Below are 20,297 nucleotides of genomic sequence, written 5' to 3' on the forward strand. Positions count from 1 at the left end.
ACAGCCTTTACCACTGCACTCATTTATGCTGTCTGAGAATAAAAACTGAGGAATCATTGAAGCAGCAAAAAGAATTACAGCTAACTCCAGAGCAAGTATTATACTATGCATCACTGTAGCAGTGCTGTAAATAAACAACAAAAATGTATGCTAAAACATGTCTATCATATGTTCTCATTTATTTGACACTGATCATCTGTGTCACCAAAATGGCAAATCATGTGAAGAATTTTAACACTAAGTAGTTGGGTTTGCACAAGAGAGACTACAGGGCTGAGTGATGACTTTACCCTACGTTCTAGCTGAATGGTCCTAGACCAGCTGCATTAGCACCACCAGAGTGCTTCTTAGAGATAAGAATTCTCAGGCCCGGACAAAAACCTACTAAATCAGAAATTCTGGGATAGTGTCCAGACGTTTGTGTTCTAACAAGCCCTCCAGGGAATTCTGATGTAGACTCAATTTTGAGAATCACTGCTTTTAGCACATACATTGTGGGGTGGTTACATCTGAAAATGGTCATCACATGTTGCTGGGATGGCTACCTACAGATTGTTGAACATGCCAGAGATGGTAAATTCTATGAAGGTGCCAGACCTGCCTTGGCAAGAGTATTGAAAAGGGGGTCAGCAGGCTCAGAGCAGTGGGCAAACGAGAGTATTATTATGTAAGACGAGAATCTACAAGCTGTATGATCCCATGAGAGGGAGAAAAAAATAATGGTTGCTTCACTAAATCGATAGGGAATACATTAATGAGGAGAACACGCATTGCTGAGAATCTTAGTGATGACTGTTCTCTGTAGTCAAGGTCGATGGTACAATATGTCGCTATGGAACTGAGCTCCCTACTGTCAGTGGAGCAATGCAGATGATGGTATTCTGAAACATCAGAGACCAGATATTGAACTTACCCTTCAGAGGCAAGATGAATATAATTACTATAACAGGAAGAAGCTAAGCTGACAACAAGGTGCTAAGAGACCATAGGATTCCTAACGGCAAGTCAAGCAGTCAATGAGGACATAGCTCTACTTATATAAGCAAAAATGATCAAGAGCTGATGAGCAGCTGCTGCATTGGAAAATTATGATCCTTCTTCTACTTCCCAGACCTGAGCCAGTTTTCAGTTCCAGAGCCCATCAACTGAAGGGGAATCTGGAACCCCTTAAAGAAGGACCCTGAAACACCACAGAAAATATATGTGATTGACAGTCCCAAAATCTATCCCCAAAGCACTATACAGCCATTTACTAGATGAACCAAACTGGAGAGAGAAAAATAGCCAGTTCTTTTGAGGACTGCTGGTACAGGTTCTGAGAGGTGACACCAAGGAAATTAAAATGCCATCATAACCCATCAGTTAAAATGGAGACATGCAAAAGCAGGCTATAAATGGAGTTTTACCCCGTGTCCACATCACAGTAGGTATAATTGTTCTAGAGATTCACTATGTTATCATTTCCCTAGGCCCCTGAGAGCAAAATGGAAGGATATTCAAAGCTGCTGTACAAGTCTCCCAATATATCCCTGATCTGCAGAGTAAGATTCATCATGACAGCAAAGGCCAAACCCTTACAACAGTCCCCGTCCTTAGCCAAGACAGTAAATCAGAAGTAATACCAAATACCACATGTAATATCAGAGATTAGTACCATTCTGAAAAATCTAGAGGATGCACAGTGTAACCCCTGCATAATAAACTCGGGAGATGATGGCAGATGATTGGAGACTACCATCAACTTAACCAAGGGGTAGCTGTAATTGCAGCTGCTGTGCCAGATGTGATGTCTTCGCTAGAGAGACCAACATGGCCCTTGGCACTGGTATGTGCCGACTGATCTGGTAAATGCATTATTTTCAATACCATCGGATAGGAGGATCAAAAGAAGTTCTCATTAACATAGGTCCACAGCAGTTCACATTCATTCTCTTGCCTCAACTATATTCCTCCCTCACTCTCAAAATATAGCCTGAAGAGAACTCCATCATCTCAACCCCTGGGCAAAACATCACACTGGTTTACCATAACATATCAGATTATCTTCTTGTTGACTAAAACACGTAATTAAAACATAATGGAGCCTAAGATCCTGGACAATAACACACTGACTCAACAGACATAAACAGGTGAGAACATTCCAAAGAGACATCTGTGATAGACTCACCAATCTTGGCTGATCTTCCTTGTTGTAAGGATTCTCACTCTAGTGAACTTGGGTGAGACAATTTGAGCTACAAGTTTTCCACTAGAAACTTCTAGAGCCAGTATGGGCTCCTCTATGTGCACTTTCTCCCCTGCCACAACAATTCCATTGTTTCCAGATAAAGGCTGATGCATCACCCTGGGTCCCAGGGTGAAAGTGACATGGAGCAGAGTCTCGATGGACATTGTTCACAATAGACATTGTTGTCACAAGCCAGAGATATTTTTGGTATCATCTGTTATGCTCATAACCTAGCCTCTCCTAGCCAAACCAACATCTGTCTGTGATGAAGTTGACAAAGACCAACCCTGCTCCCCAACAGGAATGAAATGAGATGCCTACAAGAAACTTTCCCAACAGTAACCATCGTATAATGTGATTAGTTCTCATACAACTAAGGACTTCCCTATATGCTAACTGAAAAGATGATCAATATAAAATGAGTTATGACATGCCATGAAAGTCTGTTGAAATGATAGATAATGTTGCAAAGTCATTACAAACTAAAAGGAGCAGCACTCCTAGAAACTATAAAAAGAAAGTTGTGACTGATAGGATTAAGATGGCGGAATAGGAGGACGTGCGCTCACTCCCTCTTGCAAGAGCACTGGAATTACAACTAAATGCTGAACAATCATCAACAGAAAGACACTGGAACTCACCAAAGAAGACAACCCACATCCAAGGACAAAAGAGAAGCCTCAATGAGACGGTTAGAGGGGCACAATCGCATTAAAATCAAATCCTGTAAATGCTGGGTGGGTGGCTCACAGACTGGAGAACAGTTATACTGCAGAAGTCCACCCACTAAAGTGAGGGTTCTGAGCCCCACGTTAGCCTTCCCAACCTTGGAGTCCAGCAACGGGAGGAGGAATCCCCAGAGAATCAGACTTTGAAAGCCAGTGGGATTTGATTGCAGGACCTCCACAAGACTGGGGGAAACAGAGACTCCACTCTTGGAGGGCATACAAAAAAGTGTGCTCACCAGGACCCAGGGGGAAAGAGCAGTGACCCCATAAGAGACTGAACCAGACCTACCTGCTGGTGTTGGAGGGTTGCCTGTGGATGTGGGGGCAGCTGTGGCTCACTGAGGAGGTGGGGGCACTGGTGGCAGGGGTTCTGGGAGGTGCTCATTGGCGTGAATCCTCCCACAGTCCACCATTGGCCCCACCAAAGAGCCTGTAAGCTCCAGTGCTGGGTAGCCTCAGCCCAAACAACCAACAAGGTGTGAACACAGCCCCACCCATTGGCAGACAAGAAGATTAAAGTTTTACTGAGCTCTGCCCACCAAATAGGATTAAAGTATTACTGAGCTCTGCCCACCCAGCCCTACCCACCATCAGTCCCTCCCATCAAGAAGCATGCATGAGCCTCCTAGATAGCTTCCTCCACAAGAGGGCAGACAGCAGTATCAAGCAGTATCAGCAGTATTTTGTCTTGTGGAACTGAAAACCACAGCCACAGAAAGATAGAGAAAATGAAAAAGCAGAGGACTTTGTACCAGATGAAGGGACAGGATAAAACCCCAGAAAAACAACTAAATGAAGAGGAAATAGGCACCCTTCCAAAAAAAGAATTCAGAATAATGATAGCAAAGATGATCCAGGACTTTGAAAAAAGACTGGATGCAAAGATCGAAAAGTTTGCCAAAGACCTAGAAGAATTAAAGAACAAACAAACAGAGATATGCAACACAATAACCGAAATGAAAAATACACTAGTAGGAACCAACAGCAGATTAACTGAGGCAGAAGGGCGAATAAGTGACCTGGAAGACAGAATGGTGATAAGCACTGATGTGAAAAAGAATAAGGAAAAAGGAATGAAAAGAACTGAAGACAGCCTAAGATACCTCTGGGACAATGTTAAATGCACCAACATTCGCATTATAGGGGTCCCAGAAGGAGAAGAGAGAGAGAAAGGACCTGAGAAAATATTGGAAGAGATTATAGTTGAAAACTTCCCTAACATGGGAAAGGGAATAGCTACCCAAGTCCAGGAAGTGCAGAGAGTCCCAGGCAAGATAAACCCACTGAGAAACCCACCAAGACATATAGTAGTCAAATGGACAAAAATTAAAGACAGAGAAAAGTTATTAAAAGCAACAAGGGAAAAATGACAAACATACAAGGGAACTCCCAAAAGGGTAACAGCTGATTTCTCAGCAGAAACTGCAAGCCAGAAGGGAGTGGCATGGTATATTTCAAGTGATGAAAGGGAAGAAACTGCAGCCAAGAATCCTCTACCCAGCAAGGATCTCATTCAGATTCAATGCAGAAATCAAAAGCTTTACAGACAAGCAAGAGCTAAGAGAATTCAGCACTACCAAACCAGCCCTACAACAAATGCTAAAGGAACTTCTCTAAGCGGAAAACATAAGAGAAGGAAAGTACCTACAAAAACAAAAACAAAACAATTAAGAAGATGGTGATAGGAACATACATATCAATAATTACCTTGAATGTAAATGGACTAAATGCACCAACCAAAAGGCACAGACTGGCTGAATGGATACAAAAACAAGACCCACATATATGCTGTCTACAAGAGAACCATTTCAGACCTAGGGACACATACAGACTGAAAGTGAGGGGATGGAAAAAGATATTCCATGCAAATGAAAATCAAAAGAAAGCTGGAGTAGCAATAGTCACATTAGATAAAATAGACTTTAAAATAAAAAATGTTACAAGAGACAAGAAAGGACACTACATAAAGACTGAGGGATCTATCCAAGAAGAAGAGATAACAATTACAAATATATATATGCACCCAGTATAGGAGCACCTAATACACAAGGCAAATGCTAACAACTATGAAAGAGGAAATGCAAGGCAGAAATAGAGACACAGGTGTAGAGAACAAACACATGGACAGCAAGTGAGGAAAGTGGGGAGGGTTGGTGGGGGATGAATTGGGAGATTGGGATACCAAACTGTACACTCTAAATATATGCTTTTTATTGTCTGTTAACTGTATCTCAATAAAAGTTCTAAAAAAGAAAAGAAAAGAAAGTTGTGTGGAGATGTTATTAGTTTTCCCAAAAACATGGCTTGGGAGGAAGTCACTCTCCTCAGTTGACAAAGAACATTTGCCAATACTTGAAAAGTTTTTCCATTTTATAGGAAACTGTGATTCACTAGGATCCCATACTCTATTGAAAACAATCCTTAAAACCATCTTATTAGGTGACTGAACCCAGTGTACCCCCCAAAAAAATAATAAATAAATAAAACGTTTTGATCATGAAAAAAAAAAAAAGTCTTATTATGTTTTCTCTCATTTTATATTTCAAATATTACTGTCCCAATTAATATCCAAATTAATGTGTTTCCTGTTGATTTTAGAGAGGGAATAAATTGATGAGCCAACAAGAACATCTGATCACTTGGCAGTCACATCTCATTACTAATTAATGGTTAGTGTTCTGATCATAATGGACACAAAGCCTCTTTAAAAACAGTAAAATACTTTACACATTTGGCTTGTATTCCTTTGTTATTTTCAACCTTGGCAATCTCATTGCAAACAACTTATTATATCAGGAAAACACTCAAATTTGTGTCTCCCAAACTGACAACTTTTCTACTACTCTCTAGTCCTGGCTCTTATCTTGTCAACGCCTGAAATGCATATAAGCAACTTCCGTATATGGTAAATAGAGTCCTTTATCTTCCCACCCAAAACCAATCCTATGCCTCTTTCTTTTTCCGTCTTTGGCACCAACCAGATAATAATCCTTCTCTCCTCTCTTGCCCTTGTTTCCTCTTTTCCAAAATGGTAATTACCTCTTTTCCCACCCCCACTACCCACCTTTGTCCTCCCTAGATTTTCACTGCTGAATCTACAGATGTCCTCACTAATTCTATAGTCAATCTCAAAACATTTCAGAAGTACATTAAAAATCTTTAGCTACCTCTCCTTCTAATACATGGTCTTAAAATTAGCACTCTTTCTATAACCAGGGCTGGCATAATTGATGAATGTTTAGATTTCTTTCCTGTCAACTACACTTAGGACTCAAATATCTAATGCCAAGCTTTGGGCATACATGTGACCTATAGGTTAAGTCAGTGCATTTCTAATCTTTCCAGTGATCCTGCCCTGTAAGGATTGGAGCTCATCCTCATCTCAGTTTAAGTGAAATGGGATCTGAAACATTCCTGGGTCTTCTCAGTTTCCTTCCATGGGCCTCAATTCTTTCTCCATTCCTCTACTATATGTTGTTAGATCTGCTAGCATCTCACCATTACCCTTGCCATATCTGGATTCCACATTGTTAGGCTCAGTCCACATGCTTGGATGCTCTGACAATAGCCACCACTTCTAATGTCAGTTCTAAGACTATTGTTTCCCCTAAGATTGTATGTCTTAAACATCAGCTGTTCTTTCCTGGGCATTTGCATGAGTCTCTCTTCCCCAGCTTGAGGGTCCTCCATGACAGAGTAAGTGTGTGCTCCAGCCACATTTCCTGACCTTCTGCATTGCCAGAGCCACATCATTTACCCATGAATCTACCCACGTTCTGACAGTCCAGTCTACCTCCATAATGCTTCTCAAATGCAGACAGCCCTCTGATGTACCCTACCACAAACTTAGTTCAGACCAGAGTTATTCAATACAAATTCATACAAGCCACATATGTAATTCTAAATTTCCCAATAGCCACATTATAAGAAGTTTAAAAGGCAGGTGAAATTAATTTTAATAATATATTTTATTTAACCCTGTGTCTAAAATATTATAATTTCAACCTTTAATAAATATAAGAAGTATTCAGATTTTTTGCATTCTTTTTTTAACTAAGTATTTGAAATCTGATGTGTACTTGATATTTACAACATATTTGAGTTCTATTTGAATTCAAATGCGAAATCTTCATTGGAAATACTTTCTTTTTAAGAACTTTTATTGAGATACAGTTAACATACAATAAACTGCATATATTTAGAGTGTACAATTTGGTATTTTTTTTCTTATTAGTAATGTATATATGGCAATCCCAATCTCCTAGTTCATTCCCCCCAACCCCCCCTGCTTTCCCCACTTGGGGAACTTGTTTGTTCTCTACATCTGTGTCTCTATTTCTGCCTTGCAAACCGGTTGATTTGTACCATTTTTCTATATTCCACATATATGTGTTAATATACAATATTTATTTTTCTCTTTCTGTCTCACTTCACTCTGTGACAGTCTCTAGGTCCATCCATGTCTCTACAAATGTCCCAATTTCATTCCTTTTTACAGCTGAGTAATGTTCCATTGTATATATGTACCACATCTTTTTATCCATTCATCTGTTGATGGACATTTAGGTTGCTTCCAGGTCCTGGCTGTTGTGAATAGTGCTGCAATGAACATTGGAGTGCTTGTGTCTTTTTGAATTATGGTGTTCTCTGGGTATATGCCCAGTAATGGGATTGCTGGTTCATATGGTAACTCTATTTTTAGTTTTGCAAGGAACCTCCATACTGTTCTCCATAGTGGCTGTATCAATTTTATTCCCACCAACAGTGCAAGAGCGTTCCCTTTTCTCCATGCACTCTCCAGCATTTACTGTTTGCCGATTTTCTGATGATGCCCATTCTAACCAGTGTGAGGTGATACCTCATTGTCATTTTCATTTGCATTTCTCTCATAATTAGTGATGTTGAGCAGCTTTTCATGTGCCTCTTGGCCATCCATGTGTCTTCTTTGGAGAAATGCCTATTTAGGTCTTCTGCCCATTTTTTGATTGGGTTGTTTGTTTTTTTGATATTGGGCTGCATGAACTGTTAATATATTTCAGAGATAAATCCTTTGTCCATTGATTCGTTTGCAAATATTTTCTCCCATTCTGAGGGTTGTCTTTTCATCTTGCTTATAGTTTCCTTTGCTGTGCAGAAGCTTTCAAGTTTCATTAGGTCCCACTTATTTATTTTTGTTTTTATTTCCATTACTTTAGGGGGTGGATCAAAAAAGATCTTGCTGTTATTTACGCCGAAGAGTGTTATTCCTATGTTTTCCTCTAGGAGTTTTATAGTGTCTGGCCTTATATTTAGGTCTTTAATCCATTTGGAGTTTATTTTTGTGGATGGTGTTAGGAAGTGTTCTAATTTCATTCTTTTCCATGTAGCTGTCCAGTTTTCTGAGCACCACTTATTGAAGAGACTGCCTTTTCTCCATTGTATATCCTTGCCTCCTTGGTCATAGGTTAGTTGACCACAGTTTATCTCTGGGCTTTCTATCCTGTTCCATTGATCTATATTTCTGTTTTTGGGCCAGTACCATACTGTCATGATCACTGTAGCCTTGTAGTATAGTTTGAAGTCAGGAAGCCTGATTCCACCAACTCTGTCTTTCCTTCTCAATATTGCTTTGGCTACTCAGGGTCTTTTGTGTTTCCATACAAATAGTAAAATTTCTTGTTCTAGTTCTGTGAAAAATGCCATTGGTAATTTGATAGGGATTACACTGAATCTGTAAATTGCTTTGGGTAGTTTAGTCGTTTTCACAATGTTGATTCTTCTGATCCAAGAACATGGTATATCTCTCCATCTGTTTGTGTCATCTTTGATTTCTTTCATTAGCATCTTATAGTTTTCTGAGTACAGGTCTTTTACCTCCTTGGTTAGGTTTATTCCTAGGTATTTTCTTCTTTTGTTGCACTGGTGAATGGGATTGTTTCCTTAATTTCTCGTTCTGATCGTTCATTGTTAGTGTATAGAAATGCAAGAGATTTCTGTGTGTTAATTTTGTATCCTGCAACTTTACCAAATTCATTGATTAGCTCCAGTAGTTTTCTGTTGGCATCTTTAGGATTTTCTATGTATAGTATCATGTCATTTGCGAAGAGTGACAGTTTTACTTCTTCTTTTCTAGTTTGGATTCCTTTTATTTCTTTTTCTTCTCTGCTTGCTGTGGCAAGGACTTCCAAAACTATGTTGGATAGTAGTGGAGATAATGGACATCCTTGTTTCATTGGAAATACTTGATCTGTATTTAGATTTCACAAAATTTATAGTTGAAAAATAGACTCACATACCCATGTTGTTCCAAACATCCATCAAAATTTTCTAATAGCTGAATTGAGTAGCATTTTTTAAAGATTTTTAAATTTTTTGGCCAAACCACATGGCTTGCAAGATCTTAGTTCCCCCCTACACCAGGGATTGAACCCAGGCCCCAGCAGTGTAAGTGTGGAGTCCTAACCACTGAACTGCCAGAGAATTCCCTGAGTAGCATTTTTTAAATTTAGATTTAACTAAATTGAGAATTCAGTGCCTTGGTCACACTAGCCACATTTCACGTACTCAACAGCTACATGTGGTAAGTGGCTACCATATTGGACAGTATAGGTTCAGACTCATTACTCTCTCAGATTATCATTAGAGTGTCCTAACTAATTTTCTCCACCTCCTTCCCACCCTAATCCTTTTATATATAGCTGGTAAATTAATCATCCTAAGGCAAATTTCTGATTATTTCTGTTCAAAGAATTTTAAGATTAAAAAAAAAAAAAAAAAGACTTTTAAGGTTCCCAGTACCGTGAATCAATTCCAAACTTCTTAACCTCTGGCCTGCACAGTCCTCAATGATTTGTCTTCAAAAACCTTTCCAACTTATTTCCTTTTACTCTCCTGGGCTTACATCCAGAGCTTTCCCTCCCTCATGTCTGTTTATAGTTTTCCTCTTTTATAGTTTTCTTCTCTTCCACATCTTTCTGTTATAATTCTACATAAAGATGTCAGTTTCATGTAGAAGATTAATTGCATACACTTACCCCCACTACCACCCCAGCTCCCAAAATCCCATTGAGATGACAATATAGAAATTTTTTAAAGGGAAAAATTCTCAAGGACAGGGAGAACTGCAAAGGAAGTGATAGCAGATGATGTAAGTCAACAAAGCATAAAAGGTGGTAATCGAATGTGAGTGGCAACTGATTTTCTTTTTTTTATTTAATTAATTTATTTATTTATCTATTTATTTATTTATTTTGGCTGCCTTAGGTCTTCATTGCTGCATGCAAGAGGGAGCTAGTCTTTGTTGTGATGCAAGGGCTTCTCATTGTGGTGGCTTCTCTTGTTGTGGAGCATAGGCTCTAGGCACGCAAGCTTCAGTGGTTGCAGCATGCAGGCTCAGTAGTTGTGGCTCTCAGGCTTTAGAGTGCAGGCTCAGTAGTTCTGGCAGATGGGCTTAGTTTCTCCATGGCATGTGGGATCTTCCTGGTCCAGGGATCGAACCTGTGTCTCCCACATTGGCAGGCAGATTCTTAACCAGTGTGCTACCAGGGAGGTCCCAGTTTTCACAAGAAAGAAATGCTGAAATGTAAGCATCTATAGAGGGTAGGCCAACTACAAGAAAGCCAGTTTGTGCTGCAGAACCCTAGAAAGGTTTGGAATTGGAGATACTAAGTACCTCTGCTTTTAATATTTTTTCTTTGTGTTGAATTTTTGTTAGTTTAATTAATATGTGCCTTGGTGTGTTTCTCCTTGGGTTTATTCTGTATGGGACTCTCTGCACTTCTTGGACTTTATTGACTATTTTCTTTCCCATGTTGGGGAAGTTTTCCACTATAATTTCTTTAAATATTTTCTCAGACCCTTTCTTTTTTTCTTTTTTTTCTGGAACTCCTGTGACTCGAATGTTGGTATGCTTAATGTTGTCCCCAAGGTCTCTGAGACTGTCTTCCATTCTTTTTATTATTCTTTTTTCTTTTTCCTGTTCTGTGGCAGTTATTTCTGCCATTCTGTCTTCCAACTCACTTGCTCGTTCTACTGCCTCAGTTATTCTGCTGTTTATACCATCTAGAGTATTTTTAATTTCAGTTATTGTGTTGTTCATTACTGTGTATTTGCTCTTTAGTTCTTTTAGGTGCTTATTAAATGTTTCTTGTATTTTCTCTATTTTGTTTTCAAGATTTTGGATCATCTTTCCTATCATTACTCTGAATTCTTTTTCAGGCAGTTTGCCTATTTCCTCTTCATTTATTTGGTCTTTTGGGTTTTTATCTTGCTCCTTTGCCTGCAAGGTGTTTCTTTGTTTTCTCATTTTATCTAATTTATAGTATGTGCTACCTCCTTTCCCTATGCTGCCTAGTAGTAATCCCTCTTTTTTCTGTTCTCTGCCCCCTGTGGTGGAGTTGGTCCAGTGCTTTGAGTAGGCTTCCTGATGGGAGGGTCTGGTGCCTGCTTTCTGGTGTGTGGATCTGAGTCTTTTCCCTCTGATGAGCAGGGCCATGTCAGGTGGTGTGTTTTAGGATATCTGTGAGCTTAATATGGCTTTAGGTAGTCTGTGTGTTGATGGATAGGTTTGTGTTCCTGTCTTGTTTGTAGTTTGATGTGAGGTATCCAGCACTGGCAGTTGCAGGCAGTTGGGAGAAGCTGGGTCTTAGACTCTGAAAAAGGCCTCTGTGAGAGTTCTCTGCAGTTAATCTTCCCTGTGGTTGAGGACTCTAGTGTCCTAGCATCCTGGACTTGGTGCTCCCTCCCCAGAGCCTCTGACTTGACTTCTGGTCGAGGAATCCAGACTCCAGAGGTCGCTCGTCCTGGTAACAAAGGGGATTAAAAAAGACTATCCAAGCCCCAACTAATGGTAAAAGGTGAAGTCAAACAAACAAATACCGAATCAAGGAAAGACATACACACACAAGAAAAACAAAAACAGAAGCCAGTAGAACATAAAGCACTAGAACGACCTGACAGAAGAACCCTAGAATGCAATCAGAAATTAAAGAGAAAACCAACAAAAATTCAAAACCAAAAAAAAACAAAAACAAAACAAAAAAAAAAAACAGGGGAACTGTGAAAATGAGGACCAAATATAACAGGAAACAAATAGAAACAAGGAGCAAATATAACAAAGCGCAAGAAAACAACCAGATAGACTGAAGATCCCCTAAACATAATCAAACAATTATAATTAGAACTAAGATAAAGAGAAAACCTAATAACAAAAACCAAAGCAGTCTGTCATCTGAAGAATAAAGCAAGGAAACAGAGCAGACCAATTATACGGATTAAAAGTATAATAAGATAAAATAAAATAAAAAGGGATAAAACACAGAGCAACAGAAGAGCATAGTATGACTGAAAATATAAAGAGAAAAAGAAAAAAACTAAAGTAAAAATGTATTAAAGAAGAAAAGAAGATGGGGAGATAAACTCAGCACTACAAAAAGCTAGCTAGAAATAGAAAGATATAAAAAGGCTAAAAATAAAAAGTTAAAAAAAGAGAGAAAAATATGTTATAAAACTTGAAGATCCCTTAGGACTAAGATCATAATTAGAAAAAGAAAAAAACCAGAACTGACAACAGAATGGATCAGATCAATAAAATTAATAATAATAATTCTGTTTCCTTGGAGTCTCAGCTGTAAGTGTCCTTGTTCATACCTTGAGCCTCAGACCACCTTCGCCTCCCCAAGAGGCCCTCCTTTGCCTCTGGGTTGGACTCTGGACCTGCTGTGGGTCCTATGGGGTCCACTTAGGCTCTGATATGGCCCAATTCCTGTGTGTGCTTGCTCCCAAAGTCCACAGCTGCCAGAACTAGACCTTTTTCATTCGTGGGAACATTCATTGTCTACTCAGATATTCTAGAGACATAGGGGCTACCTAACTGATCATGGGGATTTAGTCTACAGCGTGTATATCTGGTGGAATGATTTTAGAACTTCTTCCTTAGTTCCTCTGTCCCTGGTGTTCAGCTTTGGTTTTGTCCCTGCTTCTGCATGGGGTCTCATCACCAGAGTCTGGTCCTGAGGCTGCCTTGGAGCTCTTTGGGTCTGCCTCAGTGAGAGTTTCCTTTATTGTTCATCTGCAGATGCAGGTGTGTAGGGAGAGAGAGGCTTTGATAGTGGCTTCTCTCCCTGCATGTGACTCAACAGTAGCACCCTGCTTGGATTGTGGGAGCCATGGGGGTGACGCCAAATGTGCAGGGATGCCAGCGGCTGCGAGTATAGGAAATCTGGCCTTAGTGTGGTTCTTTACTGGTGTTCAGTGCAAGGCACCCGAGGGGCAGCCCTCAGGGGCTTTTTGTATTACTCTGCAACCAGTGGAGCTTCCTTTATTGTTCATCTGTAGGCGCCAGTGTGTGGGGAGAGAGGAGGTACAATAGTGGCTCCTTCCCCTGCATGTGAGTCAGCAGTAGCTCCCTGCCTGGGTTGCGGGAGACCTGACGGTGGCAGTGGTGCCTACTGCAAAGGGAAGTCAGCAGGCTCAGTTGAAAGTGGAGTGTCTCCAGAGCTGGCCCACTCTGAGGACTTCTTCTGGCTCTCGGCAGCAGGCACACCAGGCCAGCCCCACCAGGGGGATTTTTCTATTCATTGTCGACTGTGGCAGCCAGGCCCTGAGGGGGCCTCCCTTTGTTCGTTGCAGACACCGAAAGAGAGGCTACAGCAGTAGCTCCTCCCCTCTGCTTATGACAGCAGTACTGTGCTGCCACCATGGCTGCCTAGCTTTCCACGGTAAGCATTCTCCACTACGGATTTCTTCCCTCCTGTCCCCTCAGTCTGCCTCCCCACAGCCAACAATGTTTCTCACCCTGAACCAGTTCTCCAGTTCCCACGTTCCAGGTCCCAGACCCCCTGTACTGCTGTGAACCCACATCTCAGTCCAGGACACACAGGGCCATGGCGCGGACCCTCTGCATGTTTCTCACTCTTTCCCATCCGCCACAGATCGGCTGCTTCACCCTCTTTGGGCAGTCCCAAATGCCTCCCTTCTGACCCAGTCAAATTCTCTGTTGGAGAGGGGGTTTCCCCATCAGATAAGGGTGGGTTTCCCCCAATTCTGCACTCTCTCCTCTATTTCAGCTCCCCCTGCCCCAGGGTGTAGGACCCATCCCTTTCCTTTCTTCTCAACCTCTTTCTTCTTTTTTTCTCTCCCTCCGTCCTACCGAGTTATGTCAGGATCTTTGCAGTCCTTTCTGGTCTCCAGGGTCTTCTGCTAATGTTCAGCTGGTTTTCTGTGGGAATTATTGCATCTTTTGATGTATTCCTGATGCATCTGAGAGAGGCCTGTGATGTCAGATGGTCACTGGACTGGGAAGAAGGTGATTCGATTCAGTTCTGACTCAGCCGCAAACCTTTAGAAACTCACCCGCGTGCCTGGGGCCTCCATCTTCTCTTCTGTGAAATGAGTTGGAAGATCCTCACTCTTTCAAGTCTGGTCCTTGGACTAGCAGCACCAGCATCACCTGGAGGCTTGCTAGAAATCTAAGTACCTCTGAAGACTGGGTGAGGGGTGGGACTGAAGCCTGGGGATTCAGCTAAACGTCTGCCTGATGAGAAGATAGATTCCAGATTCCATACCTATTTAACTCATATATTTCAAAAATTTCTCCTTCCGTTCTTTGAACAGTAACATTAAGAAACATTTCTTGAACCATAATACTGTACAAAATTTTTTCAACAATGTGCCTTTTATCCTCCATTAGACTGTGAGTTCCCTGAGTGTAAGCACCATCTTGCTCTCATTCCCCCCCCACCCACCAGCTTACAACACAGTACATGGCACTCATTAAATATGAATGAGTGAAATGAATCACATGTGTCTAGTGCTTTGCTCTTGCCCTGGAGATTCACAGTTAATCTCATTTGATCCTTACACCTCCATGTGTGGGCAGACTGGTTGTCGTAATATCTGTGAACACTTATTGAGTCCTGTTTTAAGCCCTCACAGAATGCTACAACATAGATAAACTTAAATCATCCCCATTTTACAACGAGGAACTTAGGTACAAAAAGGTTAAGTAACTTGCACAAAATCATGCAGCTAGTAAGAAGTGAATTGAGATTTCAATGCTGATAGCCTGAATCCTGAGCTTTTGCTATTGACCAATGTCCACTACTGATCACTCTTCAAAAAGCAAAACAAAAAATTCCACTTTATAGGAAACTGAGATCAGTTTGCAAGTATCCTAACTCCAGATCTTGGGTCATCTCTATAGTCTTGTTGTTTCCCATTGATACTTAGTGTATCAATGAGTGAATAGAGATGAGATCCACAAAAAGAGGCAATTTGTCTCGTGTTCATTGCTATGTCCCACCACCTAAACCAGTGCACTTTATAATAAACATTTGTCAATAATTCGAATAAATGGTCATTTGATTGGGAATAACATTAGTAAATATCTCTTTGATCACATCAAGTCTGGGTAAATTGGCCATCAATTTTTAGATGTTTTAAGGCAAGAAATATGCTCTCAAAGCTCGCAAAATTACAGCAACCTGGTTACTTGGAATAAACAGTCTGCCAGTTCCTTAACCAAATCAGTTCAGTTTTGTAGGGAGAGGGTGGGCATTCAACCACAAGAAACACCATCTTGCTGTAGTTTTGATAAAAATTATACAAAGAAAAAATATTATATGCACATATGTTACAAAGTGGAAAATAATCATCTGGAAATTCAGAGCAGATGGAAATCATTTGCCTCAAATATAGTGATTTCCTAGGTAAAAGTCCTCTAATCATCTTTTGAAATGACCTGATTAGTTTATCGTTCCTTTTCTATGTGTATAAAAGAGCCCAGGCTGGATTTTTGCTCCCTCTCAGGATCTCTTCCTTCTCTATGTCTCCCCCTCCCATGCAAGTGATAATAGCCGTTTGACTTCAAGTCACTTCATTGTCCCTGCAGCTTCTACAGTTGGTCTTTTCTCCTTGTTCCTGTGCCAGGGATCTGACTTCTTCTCCAGTGTCCTCAGGATATTGGTGTGGTCTCCATCTCTACCCTGTTTCTGCCCTTTGAGTCCTACACTAACAGAATATGATTCTCATGCAGCACTACAACACACCTAATGAAATAGGGGATCTGTTTTACAACACAAGAGATAAATGTATGAAACAACCTCAGCCTTCAAGAAATTGCCTTTTATACAGTGCTCCCAAGCTTATTCATCAAAACAGCATTCTCCATTGAGCAGCTTATTGAGAGAGAATGGCCGCAGTGTTTTGTATTGATAAACTTACTGCAGCTTCTTATGGTCTCTCCTACCTAGAGCAGATTCTTTAAACGTCTGTACTAACCAGTTGCTGGGCTTTCGGCAGGCTGCCTGGCTGAGATGAATTTCACAAGCTTAGTCAGCAACCTCTACCGCTTTTCCTCATAATCTAGCCTTACCTTAAAATCCTTTTAACTGATAAACAATAATATTCTAGATTTTTTTTTTATTATTTTATTTATAGATTTTTGCGAGAGCCCTATAATGAAGTTATTTTTATGTAATAGAACTTTATGGAAATATGCAAGTACAAAATTTTAAAAACCGTAACCAATTGTATGTGTATAATTTCCCCAGCAATGCATATCCTTTGCAGGCAAGTAATAAATACCTGTCAGAATATTTTAGTATTTATTTGTTGTTGTTCTTAGAGGGAAGAAAAAACCACATTGATGCCCTTTGCTCTCCCTAAGGGAAATGTGATGCCCAAGTAAGGAAAAAATTTTTCTGCATTAAGATAAATTTTGTATCAGAAGTTCAGCTATAATTTAAGATTCACCAAAGATCTCATATTATTTTTTGAACTTTATTGATAAAAGTGAGGAATAAACCTAACAAAGAAATTCCCACATACTTCGAAACCTTAATATTTGTTTTGTTCAACTTAATCCTTGCCGATTTTCTTTTCTAAGGGACATAGGCCATTTCCAGCTTATGTTTAAATAAATAGAGGGAATAGAATGCAAAGGTCTTGGATATTTTTCTTCTTCCACTTCTCAAAGTTTTCCTACAAATGAAATAGCAAGGAAGGTCTAGATATTATCAAAGGCATGACATCACCATAAAAACAAAACTCCTCCACCATTCATGAAGGACCACCTTTGTGCCAGACGCTGGTTGAGCTCTGGGAACATAAACTGAGTACAACCACCCTGCTCGTGTCTAGCTAGTGAAAAAGACACAACTCAGCTCTGACACAGTGTGAGGCATATGCCTGCATCATTTCCAAAGTCCTGGAGTTGCAGAGAAGGAGAAGCTCTTACTCTTCTCAGAGGGTTGAGAGGCAAGGAAGCAGTGAAGCTTAATTTTTCTAAGAAGTAGGACAGCCCGTCTCAAACCCAAATCCAAAAGGAAAAGAAGTTAAGAGGCATTGATGAAACAGAAGGAGGAATGAAGGAAGGGGGGAAAGAAAGAAAGAAAGAAGGAAAGAAAGAAAGAAAGAAAGAAAGAAAGAAAGAAAGAAAGAAAGAAAGAAAGAAAGAAAGAAAGAAAAAGAAAGGAAGGAAGGAAGGAAGGAAGGAAGGAAGGAAGGAAGGAAGGAAGAAAGAAAGGAAGAAAGAAAAAGAAAGAAAGAAAGAAAGTTTATTTTATCTAAGTTGCCTACTCATTGAAGGCTGATTTTTACATAATAAAATCACATGATTGGAATTTGGGAAATATTCTGTCAAAATGGTCATTTGGGATCAGCTAATCAACAGAAAATGATGCTGTAGAAAAAAATATTTTAAACAAAATCTTTTAAAATTTCAACTGAATGCAATCAACCAGATGTTTGATGCATTTTTGATAGAACTTCCTGTTCAGAATGATCTGACAAGATATTCCAATGATGTCACTAGGTTAGTGGTCCCAGTGAAACCAGGTGATGGCTGGAGGTGCCCTCCCCACCCCAGAGGCTCTGCCTCTGATGATTCTCTGATGGTTCCTCTGACTCACATCATCAAAATAATTCAAGCTTTGATATCTATTTATAACCTCAAAAATACCTTGAAGACTCATAACCCGACTACTTTATGATTCTGGTAATTATGGCCATCAGAATCAACCTTAAATGACCAGCATAGCAGAGCATCTCAAAACTTTGAAATCTACATGGCTGGAAGGAAGAATGTCAAAAGACAAAATCAAAAAAAAGAACCAGTTTGGCTTTTCAGTTTGGACCAGTTTGGCCTTGCACCATCCCTGGTTACGCCTCTGCCTCAGTTACTTCTCCTGACATCGTGAGTAGAAAAAAAGAGAAATCATTCATGCAGTGACCTAGTTAGCATCCCTAACTGGGCATGGTTGAATGGGGAGGTTGTCCATGATGGTGACATTCACATTTCCACTAACTTTCTGGGGTTATCACTTGAGTAAACAGAAACAAAAGCCCTTATAGAACCTACTGCAGGTTAATTATTTACATAAAAATGTTGGTATTATGAAAACAATATATGGTCATTGAAGAAATTTGGAAAACATGTAAAAGAAAACAAGAAAAAACAGAGATCCAGAGACAGTAGAGGAAACCCTGAAGAAAGATTGGTCTCTTATTTTTTTCCCCCGCTTATTGCAGGGAAATATTACTTGGAAATGTAATTTTAATGACTTAATCATAGTCTTTTATGTGATATTAACTAATCTGTATTAATATTCTCCTAATTTAAAAAATTAAGATTATTTTCAATTATTTCTATAATAATTTATGCTAAAATGAATATCTTAATTGTAACCTATGTATTGATCTTTGTCTATATCTCTGCTTATTTCTTTGTGATAGACACCTGAAAGTGAAGTTTCTGAGTAAACAGTAGAAGCCTTTCCTCTTCTTGATACATATGGACAAATTGCTTTTCAAAAAGCATGTATGAGTTAATGCTTCAACCAGCATAAAATAGTATCAGTCTCTGCAAACCCTTATCAGCATTGAATAATACCATTTTTTATTCTTTGCCAATTTGATAAATGAAAATTTATAATTTATTTCATATGCCTTCAATGATTAATAATGAATTAAACATTTTCTTATAGTTATTCACCATTATTATTTCAGTCATGTCTTTTCCCTGTATTTTTAGGGGTTTTGTATTTTAATTGTTGATTTGTAAGAATTGTATATATTAGGAATTTTAACATTCATATTTGTTATAGATATCTCAGTTTGTAGTTTGTCTTTAATTTTGGTTGTTATGAAATGTGAAGTACAGGATAATTTTATATAAATATTCAAATATGTTGACTTTTAAAATCAAATTTCCCAGTATGTTTATGAATGGAAAGTCTTTCCTTATCTTGAAAATAAGGCTAAAAAATTAGGGAAAAAAATATATGACAGTTCTTTTTACATTTAATTCTTTGATCTAGTGAGGCTGAGAATCTTGGCCATTTAGTAGAATTTTAATATGTTCCCATTGTCACAATTTAAATATTTGGTCTTATAATATCTCATTTTATGCTTTTATTTGCCATGCTTCCTTGCTACTTTTGTTTCTATGGGATTTTTTTCTATTCTAATCTACTCTAGTTTCTACTTAATAATTGTAATTTTTTTTTTACCCACAGATTTTTACCATTAAGATATTTCTGAACTTTCTTTAACCAATATTCCAAGATAAACACCATCAAGAATGAAATAGGATTTTTTACTACCCACTATATAAATGAGGGACTTTAGCCTACTTTAACTTCCCTCCCCACTCCATCTCAATTTCCAGTGTACCTTAAAACAAGAGTTGGGTGTTTTTTTGGAGCTGAATTTTTTTTAATATTATATAACTTCTGTTTCAAGAATGTATTGGCCTTCAATTTTGCAACCTTATCTATAACAAGAGATTCATTGAATGATTATGACAGGAAGTTACACAGATTAGGGGGAATTTATTGATTAGATATTCCATATTTTAAGTGCATTATTTATTCAGATTGAATACATATTCCTCTTTAAATCTAATTTTAATCAATTTTATCTCATTAACTCACAAGCAATATTCAGCTAGCAACCAAGCTTAGAGGGCATGCTATGCTACTGACGGTTTACGATACACTCCTTGTGCCATCTGAATGTGAGATATGACGAGGAAAAGCTCAGTACCAACACAGAGCAGTCAGAATGTACAGGTCTCTCCATTCCAGAGTCTGAAACTCTTTCAACACCCACAACAACATAATCCTTTCCTAAGACTTAACACCTGCCATTTTTAGAAATTATTTAAAGTTATGTTTTCATTGTGCTTTTTCTGAATTCTCTTAGCTCTGTATATCTTTGATTCTCAGTAAAAGGTGTTAGTGGTCTAAAAGTCATAAAATTTATTTCATTGTTCCCTCAAGGGGGAAAACATTTTTGTATATTAAATAAAAGGCAGGCTATGGGAAGAGTGATTGTATTTCTAAATGTGATTTCAGATGTACCTT

This window comes from Hippopotamus amphibius, chromosome 3, assembly GCF_030028045.1.
Source record: "Hippopotamus amphibius kiboko isolate mHipAmp2 chromosome 3, mHipAmp2.hap2, whole genome shotgun sequence".
In the NCBI taxonomy this organism is placed as follows: Eukaryota; Metazoa; Chordata; class Mammalia; order Artiodactyla; family Hippopotamidae; genus Hippopotamus; species Hippopotamus amphibius.